Source organism: Myripristis murdjan, chromosome 22 (genome assembly GCF_902150065.1).
Source record: "Myripristis murdjan chromosome 22, fMyrMur1.1, whole genome shotgun sequence".
NCBI classification, from domain to species: Eukaryota; Metazoa; Chordata; class Actinopteri; order Holocentriformes; family Holocentridae; genus Myripristis; species Myripristis murdjan.
Genome location: NC_044001.1, coordinates 24,060,213 through 24,080,978, shown reverse-complemented (window position 1 = coordinate 24,080,978; position 20,766 = coordinate 24,060,213).

Below are 20,766 nucleotides of genomic sequence, written 5' to 3'. Positions count from 1 at the left end.
AGAGGTTTTTCAGGGTTTCTAAAACCAATGTATACTCATAAAGATTATTTTTCTATTTTTACTCAAGGATATTATGTTCTTCCAGTAGAGGTTTCTTCTTTTTCTGAAAGACATTAGTGGTTGCCATGAGACCAAAAGAGCATCTGTTAAGAATTTCTATCCAGCATTTGATCAGCTCCTCATCTCAAGATGCAATTGTTGGGGCTTTTTGAATGTGCATTACCCCGGGGTATCATTTCCTTGTGATATATTCAAAGAGTGCTACAGCATGCAAGTGGTTTCTTTCAATTCTGTGTCTAATCTTTGTCCAAGATAGCTTGAGATGACTTTGGGATTCTTTTTCTTTCTTCTGAAATCTTATTATCTATCTCACACAATATCACGATGATGTTTTCACTCAGTTTTTATTCATTTCAGTGTATCTCAGTTTAATTCAGTCCAGTTTGATTCAGTTATTTGTTCCCAAGGAGAACGAACATTCAGTAACAAAGCAACGGTGACAGTGTGGGGACATAAATCTTGTGTCTCAGTCCTTATAAAAGCAGCATCAGTGTCACTAAAGTGACAGGATCTTCATAATCACTCAAAACAACCTCAACTCAGTTAAACTCTGGGATGTCCCTAACTGCACTGAAAGGCCATTTATAACAGAAATGAGGCATATTAAATTAGTTAATTTGACAAAAAGAATGTCGCCATTGAAAGCCCCACAGCCACTCAGCCAGTATGTTATGACAACGGCAGGGAAATACTTGACTTATGAGACTACACCATGACTTGGAGTAGCCCATGGCAGCACTTCCCAAAGTGGGTCTGAGGGCTTGGATGAGTTCTAAGTGCAAAATGGAAAATTATTTTAATTTAATAATTCAATAATTTAATTTTAAAATGTCCAATTTCATTCCTTTACTATTTTTAAATTTAAATAACCCCTCCATAAATTTTCATTCAGTAAGGCCCATACCCAAGCTAGACTATGGATGTTCGATGCCCAATAAAAGACGTGTTTTCAGAATGTGAAATGTTTGCACACATTTCCTTTGGCTGTTATGGTTGTTAATATTATGTTATTGATTGTGGTTTCATATCATTTGATATAACATTAGAAGTACTGTATTTGCTTTTAGTAGTCTTAGCTGTACAACTGTTTATTTGTCTTGCCACTATATTATAACATTTTGCAGTGTACTTGGTCTACTTTTTTCATTATTTTAAAATCAGTTGATCGGTATTATCAGTGGCCATGGTTACACCTATTTTTGAATGTGACTTTTGTGATGGGACTGCATATCTATGTCCAGACTTGACTTCAGTGCAACCTGCCTACTCAGAAAGCGATCATACTTACGCTGATATATTCCACTATATGATATTGATAAATTGTGCCCACATGCTGTCCACACCTCACTAAGACCTGATCTCAGTGTGAGCCTGGCCACCTCAGCATGTGGTGTGGTTGATTGGATCCAAATTCAAGTAAGAGCTGATCTCTGAGTGTACAGACTTGACTGTTAATCCTGACATGATCTGATGACAAAAGTCACATTGAAAAGACAAGTGTAACTGCGGCCAGTTCCCTGTTCAGCTTCTTTATGGTTAGTTTTACAAATTTGGGCCGACAGAAATCTTTTTTTTACTGTGCTTTCAGAGTATGCTGTACAGGCTTTGAGATTAATTAGTGAGGTGATCCTGCAATGGGGATTCTGTCATTATTATGATGGTAATTTGATGGCAAGTGAACCATTGTAATAGAGGCATATTTTTAAATTACTCAAGGTCTTTCAACTATCTCTCTCTTGCATCTCGAGTATTTTGCTTCATATCTCATGTCTCAGTGAAAAAATACTTGAGAATGGTCTAAGAACAATGACTTATTTTCCTTTACAACCTATCTTCATTTTATATAAACAGAGACTCAGTGTACATGAGACACAGAGGCCCCAGTGGCAAATAGATTAGATAAAAACCTTTGTGGAAACAACGTGTTTGGAATAGAACATCACCTAATAAGCACAAATGGAGCTGTATGTAGTGGTAAAACCACTGAGGGGAAGCCACGCATTAAAGCCCTTGCCATACAGGAAATGAACATGAATGTTATTGGACAGGCCATGGAGCGTTGTAACCAGGCAGGGAGCAGCTGTCAGGATGTGTGTGGAGGAGCTTGCGTCACTAAGGGATAATTCAGTGAAGGAGGCTGAGACCACCAGCTCCAGCCTCAGCTCTCCTCCTCCTCCACCACCCCACCCACTCAGCACTCTCTCCACAGCCACTCAGGAGGTTAGGTAAACTCTCTCTCTCTCGCTCTCTTTCTCCCACTTCTTCACTTTTACACTGTACCTCACATTGTCTTTTAATCTATCTGCTCCCATTTTCCATCTTTCGTATCATTTACACTCTCATTTACATTGTAGGCACACAACATGACACTCTTATCAGATTGTTTCACGGTGAGTGAGCAGTTCAGGGCCTTGCTCAAGGACAGGTTAATTGTTGATGGACACATGTATACTGGGATCAAACTTGTGGTGTTTCAGTTATGGAATGGTCTGTGCAAAACTACACCTTGAAGTAGTTTTCGCTAAGTGTTCACTCTGTAAACTACATCTGACAAGTGGCTGTGGCTGCTGGTGAGATTGGCTGGTGATGCAACTACACTGATTGGCTTTAATTCAAGAGCCCAGCTTTCTGAGAAAAAGGAAAAAAAAGAAAAACTTCTGCTGGTCTGCAAACTAACTGGCATCAGTATGAATGTTATTTTTAAGTTCTATGCATATTTAAAAGTGTTTCATTGAAATGTCACAATGCCACATTTAAGCCAAAATCTCACATAGAAGTCTCCCTTGCTCTCAGCATAGCAGAGAGAATAATGAGTTGGGGCAAATGCAGCTGCGGTCCCAATGTTGCTTTTCAACTTAAAAGGATTGTTCACCTATTGTGAAAAAACAGATATAATTTCACAGAGACAGAAGTAGATTGTGTGAGTTTGCTATGATTTTTTTTTTCTTCACTGAACACATGTACGCATGCTGGAGGACAAGAATAATGACTTTCTCTGGAGTACTAAAAATAGCTGGAAAGTGATGTTGTGGCTAGCTTCTTGTTTTCCTCCACATCAGCGATGCACAGATTGTAGTTATATCCATGGGCATCATGGATAATCCACAGTTCAGGTTTACCGGGTTATTAACATTCTGATACACAGCAGATGGGTTGCGGGTGAGTTTTTGAGTTTAATAAACACTTGTAGTGGTCCGCCCCACAGCAGAAACAAAAAGCACATCACCACTTTAAGGGAGAGGCTGTGCACATTTGCACATGAGACACGGCCGTGTACCGTCATTGAATATTTAAATCTCCACATGTTGCAACACATGCGGTCACAATTTAATAATAATGAATGTTCTGTGTTCTTGTGCACATCCAAAGGGTTAAACACACAGTCCAGGTTCATACAGATAATTTTTTTTTGGAGTAAAGCGGCCATCCTCCTGATAAATCCTGAGCTCCATCATAGCTGTCTTAAAAAATTATTTCAGAAGCGAAAAGTTTAATTCTGTTTCCTGTGAAGAGTTTCCTCTGCCCTGTCAAGTTTATAACTGAAGTTTTTAGTTTTGCTTCTTAAATGTCCCATGGAAATGTTTACAATTACTGAAAATAGGCACTCTAATCTAAATCATGAAGGAAAACACTCATACATCAATACAACACACAATACAGAAATCACCTGGAAAGCTTGTGGTGCTCGGCATATTCTAAAAAGCAACATACACTATATTGCCAAAAGTATTCGCTCGGCTGCCTTCACACACATAAGAACATGAGTGACATCCCATTTTTAAACCATAGGATTTAATATGATGTGGGCCCATCCTTTGCAGCTAGAACAGCTTCAATTCTTCTAGGAAGGCTTTCCACAAGGTTTAGGAGTGTGTTTATGGGAATTTTTGACCATTCTTCCAGAAGTGCATTTGTGAGGTCAAACACTGATGTTGGACAAGAAGGCCTGGCTCTCAGTCTCCACTCTAATTCATCCCAAAGGTGTTCTCTCGGGTTGAGGTCAGGACTCTGTGCAGGCCAGTCAAGTTCTTCCACACCAAACTCGCTTATCCATGTCTTTATGGACCTTGCTTTGTGCACTGGTGCGCAGTCGTGTTGGAAAAGGAAGGGCCATCTCCAAACTGTTCCCACAAAGCTGGGAGCATAAAATTGTCCAAAATGTCTTTGTATGCTGAAGCATTAAGAGTTCCTTTCACTGGAACTAAGGGGCCGAGCCCAACGTCCGAAAAACAACCCCACACCATAATCCCCCCTCCACCAAACTTTACACTTGGCACAATGCAGTCAGACAAGTACCGTTCTCTTGGCAACCACCAAACCCAGACTCGTCCATCAGATTGCCAGACGGAGAAGCGTGACTCGTCACTGCAGAGAACACGTGTCCACTGCTCTAGAGTCCAGTGGCGGTGTGCTTTACACCATTGCATCCGATGCTTTGCATTGCACTTGGTGATGTAAGGCTTGGCTGCAGCTGCTCGGCCATGGAAACCCATTCCATGAAGCTCTCTACGCACTGCTCTTGAGCTAATCTGAAGATCACATGAAGTTTAAAGGTCTCAAGCTATTGACTCTGCAGAAAGTTGGCGTCCTCTGCGCACTATGCGTCTCAGCATCCGCTGACCCCGCTCTGTGATTTTATGTGGCCTACCACTCCGTGGCTGAGTTGCTGTCGTTCCCAATCGCTTCTACTTTGTTATAGTACCACTAACAGTTGATTGTGGAATATTTAGTAGTGAGGAAGTTTCACAACTGGACTTACTGCACAGGTGGCATCCTATTACATTACTATTACAGCACCATGCTGGAATTCACTGAGCTCCTGAGAGCGACCCATTCTTTCACAAATGTTTGTAGAAGTAGTCTGCATGCCTAGGTGCTTGATTTTATACACCTGTGGTCATGGAAGTGATTGGAACACCTGAATTCAATGATTTGGATAGATGAGCGAATACTTTTGGCAATATAGTGTAGCTTTCAGGGACAGGTAGAGGTGGAGTGAAATGTCCATGCAGAGGCGGGTCTCTAAATTGGAGAAAATAATTCATTCAGATGAGTGGCAGGTGAATGATTTGTGCATATATGAAGATTGGGATGATGTCAGAGACAATCTGCGCATCACTACTCCACACACATTTCATGTAGCTTTCAGGTACCTGCCAACCACCATTGTAACTGAGGACAAACACAAAGACTGTACAAGGTATGTTCTTGAACAGTCTCGGGCTGTTAAAAATTCTGCTGCATCTGAAACTCTTAAGATTAAGGCAGTTGTTTTTAAGAATGTTAGCTGGGGGGAAGTCCAGCTCAATGGCAGGAAGTAACAGTTATCATTTGGATCCAGCCAGTATCCACCACTCAGTCACAATGAGAGGAAGATAGAGCCACTACTGTCCTACATAACAGCTGGGAGGGAAGTGAAATATCGCATTTTTCAAAATTGATGATCTATCCCTTTAAACAGACTTGCTGATACTGAGGCGGTAGTCACTCACGCACTCTCTGTCTCTCCTATGTAATTTTTATGTCTGGCAAGAAAGAGAAGGAGACTGCCATACTGCTATGCCATATTGGCCTATTGATTGGGACAGTGATGTCAGATTGAAATAACAGACAAACAGACATAGAGGGAGGTCATTGGCACTGTCTGGCAGTCTGATCACCCAGTGCAATGAATGGAAAACCATTTCATGCCACTGAAGCACATGGTAAATATAGAAAAAATAGGTAATCTATGACATTCTGTCAATGATAATCAGCCAAACCATAACAACGAAAATCAGTTATATTCCCAGAAAAGCACTGCATTATATTTAACTGTCCTCAAAAAAAAAAAAAAAAAAAAAAAAAACCTCATGGCTTCACTAGTTGACATTTGCCTTGTAAAAGTATTATATTTGATTTTTGAAAATTCCCCTTGGCTTTGCACATCTGAGGTATTCATTGACACAGTTTCTAAATTAATTTCAGTCTAATTCAATTAATAGTCAAAGCGTAGGCTGATGTGCTGCTTACTTCTTAGCGTTAATTACCTCCACTGGCTGATTATTCAATCAACATTTTTATGCCCATAGACACATGTACAAGTGCACATACACAGACACACACAAACGTACAGACAAGATCCGAACAAGCCCCAGCTCCCATATTATTAGTTGTCACAACAACGGCTTGCTGTTCTTGTGACCTAACAACCCTATCGCAGTAGGTGACAATGATGACTCACACTCACTCACACACACACATGCACATGCACAGAGTCAGAGACACCAAACACCACACACTGGTTCACAACTCCCCGGCTTGCGTCAGCACGATGCCTTATTATCTGTTACATAAAGGGAAAGGATGGATGACAAAAGGTGAGCCCCTGTGGTGTGTTTTTGTCGATTCACTTCACCACGACTGAATCTTTACCCTCAGCACCAAGTGATCTGATGTTTGCTCCTTTTAAGAGTGTGTAGCAGGATAGAGAGAACGTAAGAGCTTTAAAGCAAGGCCATGGAGGCACAAACCATGCCTAAAGCTCAATTTCAGAGGAGCTACAGCCCAGCATAAAGAGTAATTTTCAACTTTGGCCAACAGCAAAAACAACCATAAAAGTGTAAATTCTACAACACTGGGGGAAAAAAATCTATTTCTTAGTGGAAAAAGCATATCACAGTCAGCTTTCCATCTGAGCTATTTTAGTTTTCAAAATCCAGTATGACTCTCTTTCTGTGTAACTCAGTGTTGTTAAGTTTTCAAAATCACACAAGGAAGTAGTAGTTAGAAATACATTTACCACTGGCCGTCCCAGCTGAACAGAATTTACACACATTTCATTCTTGAGATCTTGAACCGCTAAATCTACTTCTGTGGCCAAAAACAGCTCCCAATAACACCGTAACGGAGCAAAACCTCCTGGATCTACATCACTGACAATCTGTAGGTGGCTGCTTCTGTGGACTTTTAGTTTCATTATGTTTGGAATCATCACCCACACCTTCACTTTGCGACACTGCTATTTTTTGAATCAGGAAATCTTCTAATTTCCCCCAGAAAATCACCTTGAGCACCGTCACTGTGTCCTCACATTCCTCCTCTTATTCATTATCAATAAAGCGCTTTCAGAAAATGTGGCTTGATCACATCACACGTTGGTCTTGGCGCTTATGTTTCCACCATTGTAAGCCACTTAGTCTTAATTCAGCTGTCCAAGATTGCTGGGAAAATGTGGAAATTCTCTGTCAGCGTGGATTTTTTCTTTGACCCAGATTTGACTGCTCATGTACAGCCTGTGACGAGAAGATCTAATCTCTTGTTTACACTGGGCTGAAAATCTCATTTTTGTTTTGTCCTTGTGTAAATCCAGTCAAAGCCATTTGCATTTGAAAGTACTGCATTATCACTATTCTCCATTTAAAAATGCATCTTTTCTTTTTTTCTTCTTTTTTTTAAATTTGTGTTTGCCACCAGTGTCTTATGCAATGCTCATTTAAACTCGTAGGAGGAGCTGGTACAATCAAAAACAATAACAGCAGAATGGCCTGAATTATCTCTCTACTTGCGTAAATGGGAAGGTGATTGTGCCAGTTATGATGTCATGGACTGATGTGCATCAGGTCACTATGGTTACACCAATCAGTGATGGAGAGTCCCTCAAATTGAATCCCACAACTGCAACAGGTCTGAAGCTGAGCCTAATGGCCTGAAGAGGGATCTTTATCCAGTGATCAAAAGCCAGGCCAGCTGAGGGGCTAAAGGCTCCGTGGCTGGACAAATCACTGAAACACCTTCTTTAAACATTTGCCACATGTTTTCTAATTTTTATGTAACGGCCGTCATTATGAATGTCTTCAGTTTGTTCTTTCAAATTTTAGAATCCACTATGAGCACTGCAACAATCTGCGCATCTCTTTCATATCCATAAACCTTTCAACCTCAAAAATGTGGGAGGAAATTTCACTCTCACAGCAAAAGTGTCACTTCCTGGTCCACTGTATTCAGTATAGTCCTATATATAGGCCCGCTCGATGTGTCTACAACAGCCTGCTACTTTACATAGTCGTAATGATGACCGCGGTGTTGTTAAGAGCAATGTTATAAAACAGGGAGCCGGTGTGTTCTCCCTCCATCTGTTCTCTCTCCTCTGTCTCTCTTTCTCTGTGTTCCATGACGCAAAGCCTGAGTGGGAGTGGACAAACCTTCTGCTCCCTGAGAGGACTGAGTGGGCCGCCACCATCCGCTGTGTACACACCAGAGATGGAGGGAGAGATGGAGGTATAAGGGAAGGGAGAGGAGGGAGGGAAAAAGATTGAGGGTGACAGAGGGAAGAATTTTGGACAAAAGTGAGCAAATGCCTAAGAGCTGGTGACAGCGGGAGACAGAGGGAGCAAATAGTGGGAATGAACAGGAGACGAGAGGAGAGATTGAGAGTGATATTGTGAGATTTAGGGAAGGATGGGCTGGTTTATTAGAGGGAGGGAGGGAGATGTGGATGAGTGAAGGGTGGGGAGATGGAGAGGGGATGAGCCTAATAATGGGGAGATAAGAATAGAAGAGGAGCGGAAGCAGGCAAAAAGACAAAACAAGACATATTAAAGGGCAAGACAAAAAGGAGTAAGGAATAAAATAAGGAATTAGGCTGACAGGCCTCAGCAGCCTGCCAGGAAACTCTGCCAGCTCTTCTAACGTGAAGACTTTTTAAATCTACCAGCCATTTGAAATAATCACATCAGTTCCTTTGGCTCTGGTGTCCAGACAATAGCTGTGTTCACACGCACACAATAATGCGGTGCAACTACTGCCAATATTCAAGACAATTGTGTGATTCAGCTGCTGCGCGTCGATTCTATAAAGTGACACCTCCCGGAATAATCTGGTTTACATGTGACATGGTTATTGTGAGTATTTCAAGCTAGCTGCCCCTAATAGAAAAACATAAGCAAAGTCAGCAGCTAAACATGCAAGCCGTAAAGAAATTTATGCTACGGGAAACAGAAGAAAATGGAAATCTGACGTTCAAATATGTATGACCTTACACCATATACATTACCTATATGTTGTCATATATGTTACGGTCATAACCAAATGTATCATCGCTGTCCCGTGGCAACCACTTATCTCCAAAATGTCAACTTTTTAGAAACTAAGAAAAACAATCCTGTTTTTAGCTTGGCAGCTGTGAACTTTTCAGGTTATCTAATTAGTTTGGAAAAACTTGAATAAACCCGAGGGATGTAGAACTTTCTGGACCCATAGAGGAGAGCGTAAATTCTCAAATGAAGTAAAAACATGAAAACCACCAAAACTGGACACAAGTGGTTTTCAGTGGACAGCGATGATATATAGTATACCCACCCTCTGGATATGGTGGTATATGTGGCCTATAAATGCTTAACATGATTTGTAGCTTATGTATATATACTTATAGGGTCATATATGTGCACCCATATCTGATCAATATATGACAATATATATGATGACTCAAAAACTGATGTGGATGCATGTATTTGTAATATTTTACACATGTACTGTATGCCCACATGTAAAATTGTGCCAAATTTGAATATATTTAAAATACTGGTATTTAACATAGACATGCACCTACCACAGATGAAAATCCCCTGTGTGCACATACAATATGCGAGAACTTGGCAGAAGAGTAAATATGCTATGTTTCTTGACTGATGTGACTGGGTCATGCTGTGGCATAGCCTCTTTAATCCAATGTAAATGTAATTGACCGGTAAGCATGTTTTACACATCCACATTTCATCTGCACATGGCTCAGAAAGACTTGTGTAGGCAAGTGCATCCACTTTTGGACTAAAATACAAAATCGATAGAAGCTCACAGCACATCTATCGACAGAGGCTACCAGCACAGCTGATGCGGGTCAGCTGGGAGGGCGTGCATGAAAACCTCCCAAATTCCCTCTGTGGATTTTTCTAATGTTGTAGAATGACATGTCCAACGCTGCCGTGCCTGTGAGACCTCGCCTCGCTACAGAGGCCAATTAGAAGAGGTTGTTTGGCCACTGTCACTGATGCTCTCCACTCCCACTCACTGACTTGGTTTAGTATTTTGCACTTTAAATTATTCCATTTTACTCTGGTCAGTGTGTTTTAGTTATTTAATCCTTTTATTCCTTTTTATCATTTTATCCTTGCATCATCCCTTTTATGTACTTACATAAATCCCATGCACTATAATTTATTCTTGATGTATAGTATTTTAGTATTGCATTTTATTATGTAGGTTAGCTTTTTTTTCCTTGAGGTGATTGCTTATTTATCTGTGTCTGCATGAATGTATGTGCTTCAGTAGCTATGCAGTTTCCCCTTGGGGATTAATCAAGTATTTACCTCCCTACCTTCCACATTAGCTGGGAAATATAGATCAGATTTATCAGATTTATCTTGGGAAATGTGCACATTGACCCACCACTTTTATGGGCTGTTTGCCCTCCAGGAGGAGGATCTAGAGCACACGGTTCTGCAAAAGTCTTCCCCCAAGCTATCCGACTCCTTAACTCCCAGTAACCCCCATACCCCTACACACACTCACACACTCACTCACACGCTAACACACACATTGACTGACTCATACACACACTCCCGGACTATGTCGGTCTATGAGCTGCTTTTAACCTGTGTGTTTATATTAAATAGTCAGCTGTTATTTATGGACAGTCTTTCTCTTATGTGAAATTTTTCTTCATTATGTGCAACACACTTAGGTCTGTTCACAGTATAGCGATTTAGTTAATAGCATAGCAGATTTCTTTCACTATGTGCAGTATGCTTATGTCTGTTTTTTTAGTTTTTTATCATAGCAACTTTTCTCAAAATGTGCACTAAATTCATGTCTGCTTTAGAGCAATTTAACTTGAATCTTGAATCTTAAATGAATACCCCAAACTGAAAGGCCCATTCCTTTGGCAGAGAGGGCTTTTTTTTTTAAATAGGGTTATGAAAAATGTATGAAGTTAGAAATCTAGGATTAGTAGATACCTAGAAGCTACAAATAGTTTGGTTTACCAAAATAAGTCAGTGAGTGAAAACAGCAGCCTGTCTTTGTTGTGTAATAGCATGGTGCTCCGTTCCAAAGTCTGCCTGGAATTCCTATAGGAGTCTAATTGAGCAGCGTTGCTGTCTGGTAATGTCAGGCGAACGACTGCTCCATTTGCTACCAACTCAGCATTTCAGCGCTGCGCTCATCTACGGAGGGGCTCGTTTCTAAATTTTACTCAGTGCTCATTTGCGTTTGCCAAGTTTGCTAAGCTGGCATCTGATGCTACTCCTTCAATCAGCTGAGGTGAGAGTGACCAACTAACGGTAAGCAGGCTAACTGAGCTTAGTTAGCTCATTTATTTGTTGGCTTTCTGCCTGGTGGAACCATGAAGAAAGACTTCACTAATGGTATTTAGTTGTTTCTCTCATTAGTTAACATTCTCTAACTATAAAGCCATTAGATGTGGTGACAGTAGCTGCAAGCCTAATGGTAACTAATGATGTTGTGCTCAAAATGTCATGGGGTTTCCCTTCTTGGCTGTGATAGGCTATCAAACCTGTCACTCAAATTGCACTGGTCAACTAAAGGTCACGCCCACAGTTAACAACACAGGGGTTTTGGTGCACTTAATAGGAGGCTTAGAAAACAGCTACTTTGTATATTTGCAAGCAAGAAAGTTTCCATTTGATTTATTGTTTGTATGAGGTCATTTGCCAAGCATATTCAAAAGTCTTTAGCATGATATATTTCTGAAAGGGGTTTTAAGGGAGTAACCTATGATCTTCATTGAATCTCCATTGGTGACCAGTGGGCATTGCAACAATGCTGATTGAGCTGGTACCCCCCACCCTGTCCCATTGAACAGTGGCCCACTGACTCCAATAAAAGAAAAAGTCATGTTTTCACAACAAAGTGAAAATGCAAAATAGCATCATGCAAAATTACAGGAATAATAAAACTGCCTTGTTATTTGTTTTTTTTATGGTGTAAGAACAAGGCATTTCTTTGCAGCTGAAATGTCGTGTGATGTGAGTCATTTGCTTGTAGCACACAACAGAGTGGGCTACGCTCCCTCGAGTGAGCCAGAAACCGTTGAGTCATTCGTATTGATCAACCTGTGCAGATATATGATGGTCATTTTGTGCTCCACCTCTGTGTGATTACACCTAATGGTAGTCACATTATTAGAGTAGGGTGTCACGGGTCCTGCCTTGTCTTTTCTTACGGTTGCATTTTTGTGTGTCTGCATGTGGTCAATAATACAATATTTTAAACCAGAACCGCTGATGAAGGTCCCACTTTGTCATATTGAACTCCCTCTCTGTTTTGATCCCTCCCTCTCCCACGCTCCCCCTGTCTTCTGCTGGTTATCTTTAGTAACTCAATCCCCCTCCTGATCCATCGGTGGCTATTTTACAATTTGGCTATATCCAGCTCTGAGGTAACAAGTGACACCTTCTGTTTCCATGCTTCCGGTCGCTAGGCAACCTCAGCAATTATGCCACTGCCAAGGGTAGGGAGGAAGTAGCACCCCGAGGCCCCCTGCCTTCACTCATCTCGGCAGTGGTCAGTCGGGCTCCGTCTCTCTACGTGCAGAGCTTCCGACCAAGCCGGTGATGAGGGCCGCTGTGCCACGCTGTGTTTTCCACTCCTCTCATTAAATCTGCTCTCCTTCCTGTGTTAACAGATAACAGTTGTCTGGCAAGGACGTCTGCGAGGCGTTTGCCAAGTGTAGGGAAAGACTTTGCTGCCCTCTGTTGTTCGCTACAGTTCACTTCCAGGGTCAGCAGCCCTATTTCTTCCTCTCTATTTATTTTCAAATGTGAACGTGTAAGCGGTATAGTTGAGCACACATAATTGCACATTGTACACAAGGACTAAATGCAGACAAATTGCATTAAAAAAACTTTCGATTTGTTTGCTTTGTCTTCATTTTAAACACTATTCTTTCACAGATAAAAGTGGCAAAAATTGGCTTTGATGGATGCCCATTGTTCTTACACATAGGCAGTGTACCCATTATTATAAAGAACTATGCAAAATAATGTCTCTCCTTACCATTTACAAACAAGTATGGACAATATGAATTCTTAACAATCACAGCCATTCAGTGAAATAATATGTCCAGTAATTATTCTTATGAAGTTGTCTACTTTGCTGTGAATGCAGCTATTGAAAAAGAGAGTGAAATGAAACATTTTCCATTCCACAGAAATCACAGTCATAGTTTTTTGTTTTTGTTTTTGTTTTTTAACATGATACTACTGCAATATTTGCCTGGAATTTTCCAAACTTTTGTCCCACTGTATATACAGAAGACAAAAAAGTCATGCGTTTGGAAAGGCTCACAGAAAGACGTCCTGATCTTTTGGTTACTGTGTTTGTCCTGTAAAACAGCAACTGTTCCTATACAGAGATTGTTCTCTACATCATTTTTATTTATATCCATGCCAAAAGAGATTTCAACCAAACGAAAGCCTCCACCAGCAACCTGAAATCCATTGCACTCCAGATGTCATCATGACCCGGTGGACTCCACACACACACACACACACGCACAGTCACATGCGCACATCACACATCCAGTGTGTTGGCGTCGGCGGACAGCAGTTGCATGTTTATTTGGCTTTTGGAGCCAACTAGGGGACATAAATCAAGGCTTTGTTACCAGAAAAAGATGCATGTCCACTGTATTTTTTTTCCAATCTCATTTTCATCACACTTTGTTCCCCATGAATAAACATGAGTGGAATTATACTCAAATAGAAACACGCTTCAGAGGAAAGTGTATTTTTAAAGGCCAGCATGGTGTGGCTAACATCTTATGGAAAAGGTTGCACATGTGTACTTTTCCAGCCCTCGAGAAATATTTTACCCGGCTGTCGCTGACGGTTAAAAATAATTTTCTTAAATGAGGTAAAAACAAACCAGATCCAGCTGACATATACATAGCACTGTCTGAAACTGACACTATATGAATGTTTTAGTTTGGATTTAGTTTAGATTTAGAAATTTCTTTGACTGTTTCTTATACTTCTGGCCCAAGGTTTGTGACACTGATATATTAAGTTTACAGCAGTGTCCATCGTTTGGCTCTGCTTTCCTAAAATGGTTTTTATCTGGTTTTTGTCTGACAGTGAAGGGAAGTCTTTAATTTAGCCCTGAAATTTGGGGAGATACACATCTCTGAGCAGCGGGGCTGTGGAGTTAGGACGATTGTAAGGGCCTGTGACTGACAGGGGCCAAAAGTTTTTTGTTTTTTTTTAGAATGCCAAATAAAACCTCAGGAACATCATGTTCCTTTTCTTTTCTTGTTTTCAGAAAAAAACTCCAACTGCAACATCCAGTTGACCTGTAAAATTTACCATAAAATTTGTTGTGCACAATCAAGAATCCAAGTGGAAGAAACCTTTTTATTCGATAACCACTTGACCTTTCCTTTAGCGCCACCATCAGGCCATTCTACTCCATTTCCATTTCCATTTTGTTTTCCATTTTCCACTTTTACAACTGCTGCTGTTATAGTTGGTAAGTACAGTTAGTTCAAAATTGTTGCCTTTCCTTTGCCTGTTATGTCATTGGATAGATGATTTTTTTTTTAACTATAAAGGTTAATGTATATTTAAGTTGTATTTATTTTAAGTTATTCATTCATTAGAATTTTACCATTAAAATTACATTTAGACTGTAAAAGATGGCCTTAAGCACATTTCTTATAGAGAGTGTGAATCTTGCAGTATATGGTGAACTCCACTGTATATAGGATGTTGCATTTTGCAGTTTGTAAGTATTGGAGCCTGCAAAGGTAGTTATTTAAAGCTTTGAATGGGTTGATTTGGTTCCTGAGGTGTGGTTACAGCAATTGTGGAGGGCTTGGCGTGGCTTAGGGTGCTGGGGCCCAGTCATATATCTTTTCATGGGGCTGAAAATCCCTGGCGGCACCCCTGTGTTGAGATGACAGCGTTCGGGCTAGTGTGAGAGGAAGTGCAAGCCTTCCTCACCTTCACTTTCACTTTATGTACATGACACACATATATTTGTTTTGCCATGAATTGCTATGATGAACCCTCTCAACAGCCAAACCACCATCTCCAATTTGTTATTCTGTCTAACTGTAATAAGGTATTCAGTCATGCCATATGTCCTCTACAGATAGATTTGTAGCACTTCAGTTTTGGGTTTTCTTGTATTTTCCAATTATATGTGTATCTATTTTTAGTTTCTTTCTTCTTCGAGTCTATTTGATTGTATGTATTTCTTGGGAATTCTTCAGCAGGTGTTCCGTTCCCAGTGAAAATCTTCAGTAACTTCTGTTATGTATCGAGATGTAACAAGATTTTTCAGTTTGGACTGTGGTGAAGCTGTTTTACAAGAATTGGTGTTTGTTTTCAAGGGAATCAAAATTTGACATTGTCCCTTCATTTCCTCCTTGTTGGTGGTGTTTTGACAGAATCTGGTTTTCCTTTCCAAGAGCCAGCAGCTGAACAGGTAAATATCAAACATGTTTGATGAGAAGCTAACCTGCTGCAGTCTCTTTCAGCTTCTTGCTCACACTGTTTTTCTTCACCACAGTCAAACCTGTTTCAACCTCAAAAAGCCTTTACAGATGTCCCTTTGAAAACAGGAGACTCACCACTTAGTTGCATCCTTGAAATGGTCCACAGGTCTCCACAGTTCATGCTGTGTTCATTTGAACCTGGCCATCAGAGATTTGGTCTCATAAATTTCTGACAAGCAGTGAGATTTTGTGTTTTGTATTTTTTAAAAATAGCTTGTCCAAAACTATTGTGGCAGCTAGATCTGCCATTTCATGGCTCCAATGTGTTAAATAATAATAAAAATGGATCTCGCAGTTATTATTGTTTGCTTTGTGAAACTATATATGTAAAGGAATCTATTTTCAGAGATGATGCTGTTCCACAGTGTCATCATGTGTTTAACATCTCCTGACTGACTTGTGGCCAAAGGGACTATCTTTAGTAAAACTGGTTTGTAGCTGTTTAACCTGCAGTGCATGAGATGAGATCACTTCTCTTTTTCTCAGCATTGTCATCAAAAACAATCTGTTGATACATTAAAAAGTAGTTACTTTTTTTTTATCTTCAAAAGGGAAAGCCACCTATTATTCATCCCTGCAGGCCTCTGGGATGAGCACAGAGGGAGACTTTGTGAATTCTTAAAAAGAATGTGTCATTTCAAACACACCTGGGTGCCTTCTTTGGATTCCTTTTAATAATAACATAAGTTGTGTCAAAATGTATTGGCATTAGCATCGCCATTAAGTTGGATTGAAAAGGAAATATGCTTTACTCAAAGACATATCCATTTTAAGTGTGCCTGTATATTTTCATTATCGAAAATAGTGATTCATCATATTTATTTATTTTATTTATTTTTACATATAGGCCTTCGTGTAAAAGTGCAGCAGCTCTTTCACATGTACACTATGTATATTTAATGGTGGGTAAACCCATATATTAACCTTTTTACACTGCACTATACATTTAGGTTATAAATGTCACTTCTTTCTTGAGTGTGTTTTTTTTCCCTTTCTTGTTCCAGTATACAGTAGGGGACATTTCAGTGTATTTTCAAACTCAGATTCAACTTAGAGGTCATATATTCCATGATTCACATACATCTTGCTGGAAACACCTACAAGTCACTCTAAAAATTTGTATTATCAACAATTTAACTCCAGTAAGCCCTGATGTTCAGCACTAGTGGAAGGCAAATGTTGCTATCATGGAAAGTATGTGCTGCTTGTGTATATATCCATCCATATACTTGGACGTTCACGTTACGCAGTGAATAAACAGTACATTTATTCCCACATTCAAAATGAGGGGAGGGCTGGGGGGGGGGCAGGGGGTAAGGGGGGCACTTGATCCCATTTCTAAATTTGACAGTCAAGCTTCCTGCAAGTGTGCGTTGCCACGGGCCAAGTGCACTATTGTGTAAACAAGACCTGTGAAGCAAGAGGGAGAGAGAGAGAAAGAGAGAGACAAGCATTGCGTAAGTAAGCCTGGGCTTTTTTTTTTTTTGCAGCGGTGGACAGAAAATAGCAGCCTGGGGGACTAAAAGTAGTCTCTCCACCACAGATGGCCCCCACGCTTTCCGCCAGTGGGTCAGTGGGTGAGGGAGGAGTGGAGGGGAGTGGAGGAGCGAGGAGAGGCTGCAGCCATACGCTGCTATGCTGGGGAGAGTGTGTGGGCGACGTGGGCAGCAGGAAAGACAAGGACTTCCAAGGCCAAGTGGGCCGAGGTTTACAGTACACTGCTAAAAACAGCCATGATGACGACAAAAGGTCAGCCGGTGGATTTGTCATCAGCTATTTGGGCAACATTAAACAACTGATGAGAGAGAGGGAAAATGTTGACATCACCATTACATGTTCAGATCACTTGCCCCCACATTCTTCCGATTGCGCAAAGCTGAGAAATCAAACATTGTTTCCTGGATTTAAGATGGTGCCATATTTGGTAACATGAAACCAGGACAATACTGGGTCAGTGTGGCTCATAGCTGCTGTTATCACAGCATCACCTTTAGGTGGCTGCTCGTCTTGGTGCTCTGGAGGCTGTAGTCATGGAGCCATGGAGGGGTTTAGACAAGAGCTGTCTTCTATTCTATTCTATTCTATTCTATTCTATTCTATTCTATTCTATTCTATTCTATTCTATTCTATTCTATTCCATGCACAGCCCCTCTCCACATCAGGTCTGCCCTTTGTTAGCTCTGTAAAATTGCTGCTAAATGCATGTCATTTTCCTTGGTCTTTGGATCCATTTGAAATCTGTACATACTCACTTTGTGTTTTATATCTGTTTTTATCCTTGTCTTATTTATTTTAATTGTGTTTTTTTTTTTTTTTTTAATTTTTTTTTTTTTATTATTTGTATTATTTGGTTTTTAGTATTTATTTAAATCATGCCTAGGTTGTCACTGGTTGTTTTTAAATATACTTTATAAATAAATTGCCTGTTCTATTCTATTCTGTTCTATTCTATTCTCTATTCTCTTCTATTCCTGTATTGTCTTCTATAGCATTGTATTTGACTGTATCCTTTTTTTTTTTATATCTTTATCATTATTCTGTATTTCTTTTCTATTTTAAATATTTCATAGTATTGTATGGCCTCATATTCTATTCTATTCTATTCTATTCTATTCTATTTTGCTCTGTTCTGTTCTTTCTTATGTTACAGTTGAACCACTACTTTGCATAAACTAAGTAAAACAAAAATAAAACACCATCATAAATAGCTAGGTACTTTGTTAATCCACGAGGAGAAATTGCATAGTTACTGCAGCAGGCAAACATTCATGCAGACACAGACAAATAAGCAATAACCACAAAGAAAATAACTGTATACTAAAATGCTACATATGTATCAAGAACAAATTATTGTGCAGGAGATCAAAAAAGTGGGCATAAAATGGTGTGAGGACAAAATGATCAAAAGTATAAAAAGATAAAATAAGTTAAACACACTGACCTGGGTAAAATGGAACAAAGTAATGTAGAAAATGTGAAACCAAGGAATGATGTCCATTCAAAATTTATAATCAATCAACAATCACGTCTATAATGCTAATGATCTTTGCAATTAATCTTTAAGTCTGGTGCTCAGAATGATGAACATGGTCAGAGACAAATACACTGGATGTGAAAGAGATACATCTCTGAATCAGGGAAGGCAGTGCAGCTGCTCACTTCACAGTTTCCCATAATCCCTGCAGTATCAGCAAACTACCAGCAGAGAGCAAACAAGACTGCTGCTGTCGACACAGAGTGGAGCTCCCAGAGGTGTTGCTGCTCTGGAGCTCAACTGGAATGTTTGAATCATTCACTGGAACATTTTGCCATTTCCAGCCAATTATCAACCAGATTAAGAATTAAGCTCCTCTTATTACTGGAACTAAGGAGAGGTGGTGCAAATCAGAATCCACTACAAACCCTTCATGACACTTGCATTTTCAGTTTGCCGATGTGCATTGTATTGGTCCCTATCAAATAAACCATAAATAAAAAATAAGCAAATATGACTGAATAAATGAATGAATGAATATTACAGTGACCCTCAGAACCAGTTAACCTTGCAACAGAGGAACAGCTATGTCTCAAGAATTCAAGTGTGTATTCAAGTCATTTGCATTAGTGTGTAATGATGATTCTAGGTGAGCATAATCCAAAAAAAGTGGCCACCTGTGAGTGTGCTTAAACCTGACCATAAGCACAAAGGCATTCATTTGTGTATATTTCAGGCAGACTTACCATGACTATGTAAATGCAGTCAGAAATTCAGTGCCGGCTCTATCCCTCAATGCTCTCCCGAAATTTAAATAAAGGATTGAAGCTCAAGAGGAGCTTACTGTAGCAAAGGTGCAGTGAAGAGAAGGTGCACCCTCACACTTTATGCACCCTTTGTGTGCAAAAGTTCATCTCTCCCTTTTAGGCTGTCAAATTTCATGATTTGCAGCATATAGATCAGTCCCAGTATCAATCTGATGTAAATTATACAGTATTCAGAATGTGTCATCAAATTTGTGATATGATGATCACCAATCTAAAGTCAGTTTACTCTAGTTTTTATTCAGCACTACATTACTTGTTATATTACTCATTCTGATCTCACGTACCCAAACCTATCATTGCTGCTCAAAGTTTTTGGCGTCATTGCACGCAGTGGTAGTCCTCAGTTATTTTTTGCCTCCAAGGAATGCACATACTGCCCTCATGTGGCCAGAAACAACAAAACAAGAATCAAGAAAACAAGTCAAAATGGCCTACTACGTGCATGAAACCATTTTCAAGAATATGACAATTGTACTCACTCATGAGTATGATTTACTAAAATATAATGTATTCACTTTTGCTAAAGGTTTCTATTTAACCAAATTTCCAGATGTGTATGCAGCGCAGTGTGAAAAACTGATGTGGCGTACACTCACACAGACACACAGACACAAGCCAGAGTGTTGTTGACGAAGCCTTGTGGCTATATTGGGCAGCAAATTAGATTCACAGTGAGCTTGACCTGGAGCGAAGCCACAGGTTCCTTGGAAAGTTTACCAGGTCATTGACCGGAGGTGTTAAGAGAAAAAGCCTCTCACACACAAACAAGTGAGCCGAGTGCCTTTAAAGGCATAGTCAGCTATTTGTGTGTACAATCCAGGAGAGGCAGTAGCTGAGAGACAATCACTGGAAAATGTCCTTTAAAGTAATAAAGTAATAACCAGCAATATTTCCATATGAGTAAATGTTGTGCTGCTCTGTGTCGCTGGTTGACATAGCGTAATAGGAATTCAGTTAACAGCCAGGCCATTACATTGGTTGTTTTATACACCTGGTGTTTGGTAAGTCTTTCCTGGGGAAATATCAGCACAGGAAATGATGTGAAACTTCAACAGAAAGTCTAAGGGAAAAGACACCAGAGCAATGGACATACTGTTTGATGGACAGGTGATCTCTGGGACGTGCAGTGCAGAAACACCCCTGCAGTGACATGGAAACAAAGTGGTTATCCAATGCAAACAATGTGAATCCATCAGGACAACTTTTTAGGATGTTTGCAACAGCCGTATCCTCCCATCTGTCAGTCTGCTGTGTCTTTTTCCCCTTCAAAGAATCAAGAAATGAGCCTTTGGAGGAACTGGTTTCTGATTAGAGGCTAGAAACGCAGAGGAGGCCAGCTGAGGCCACACCGC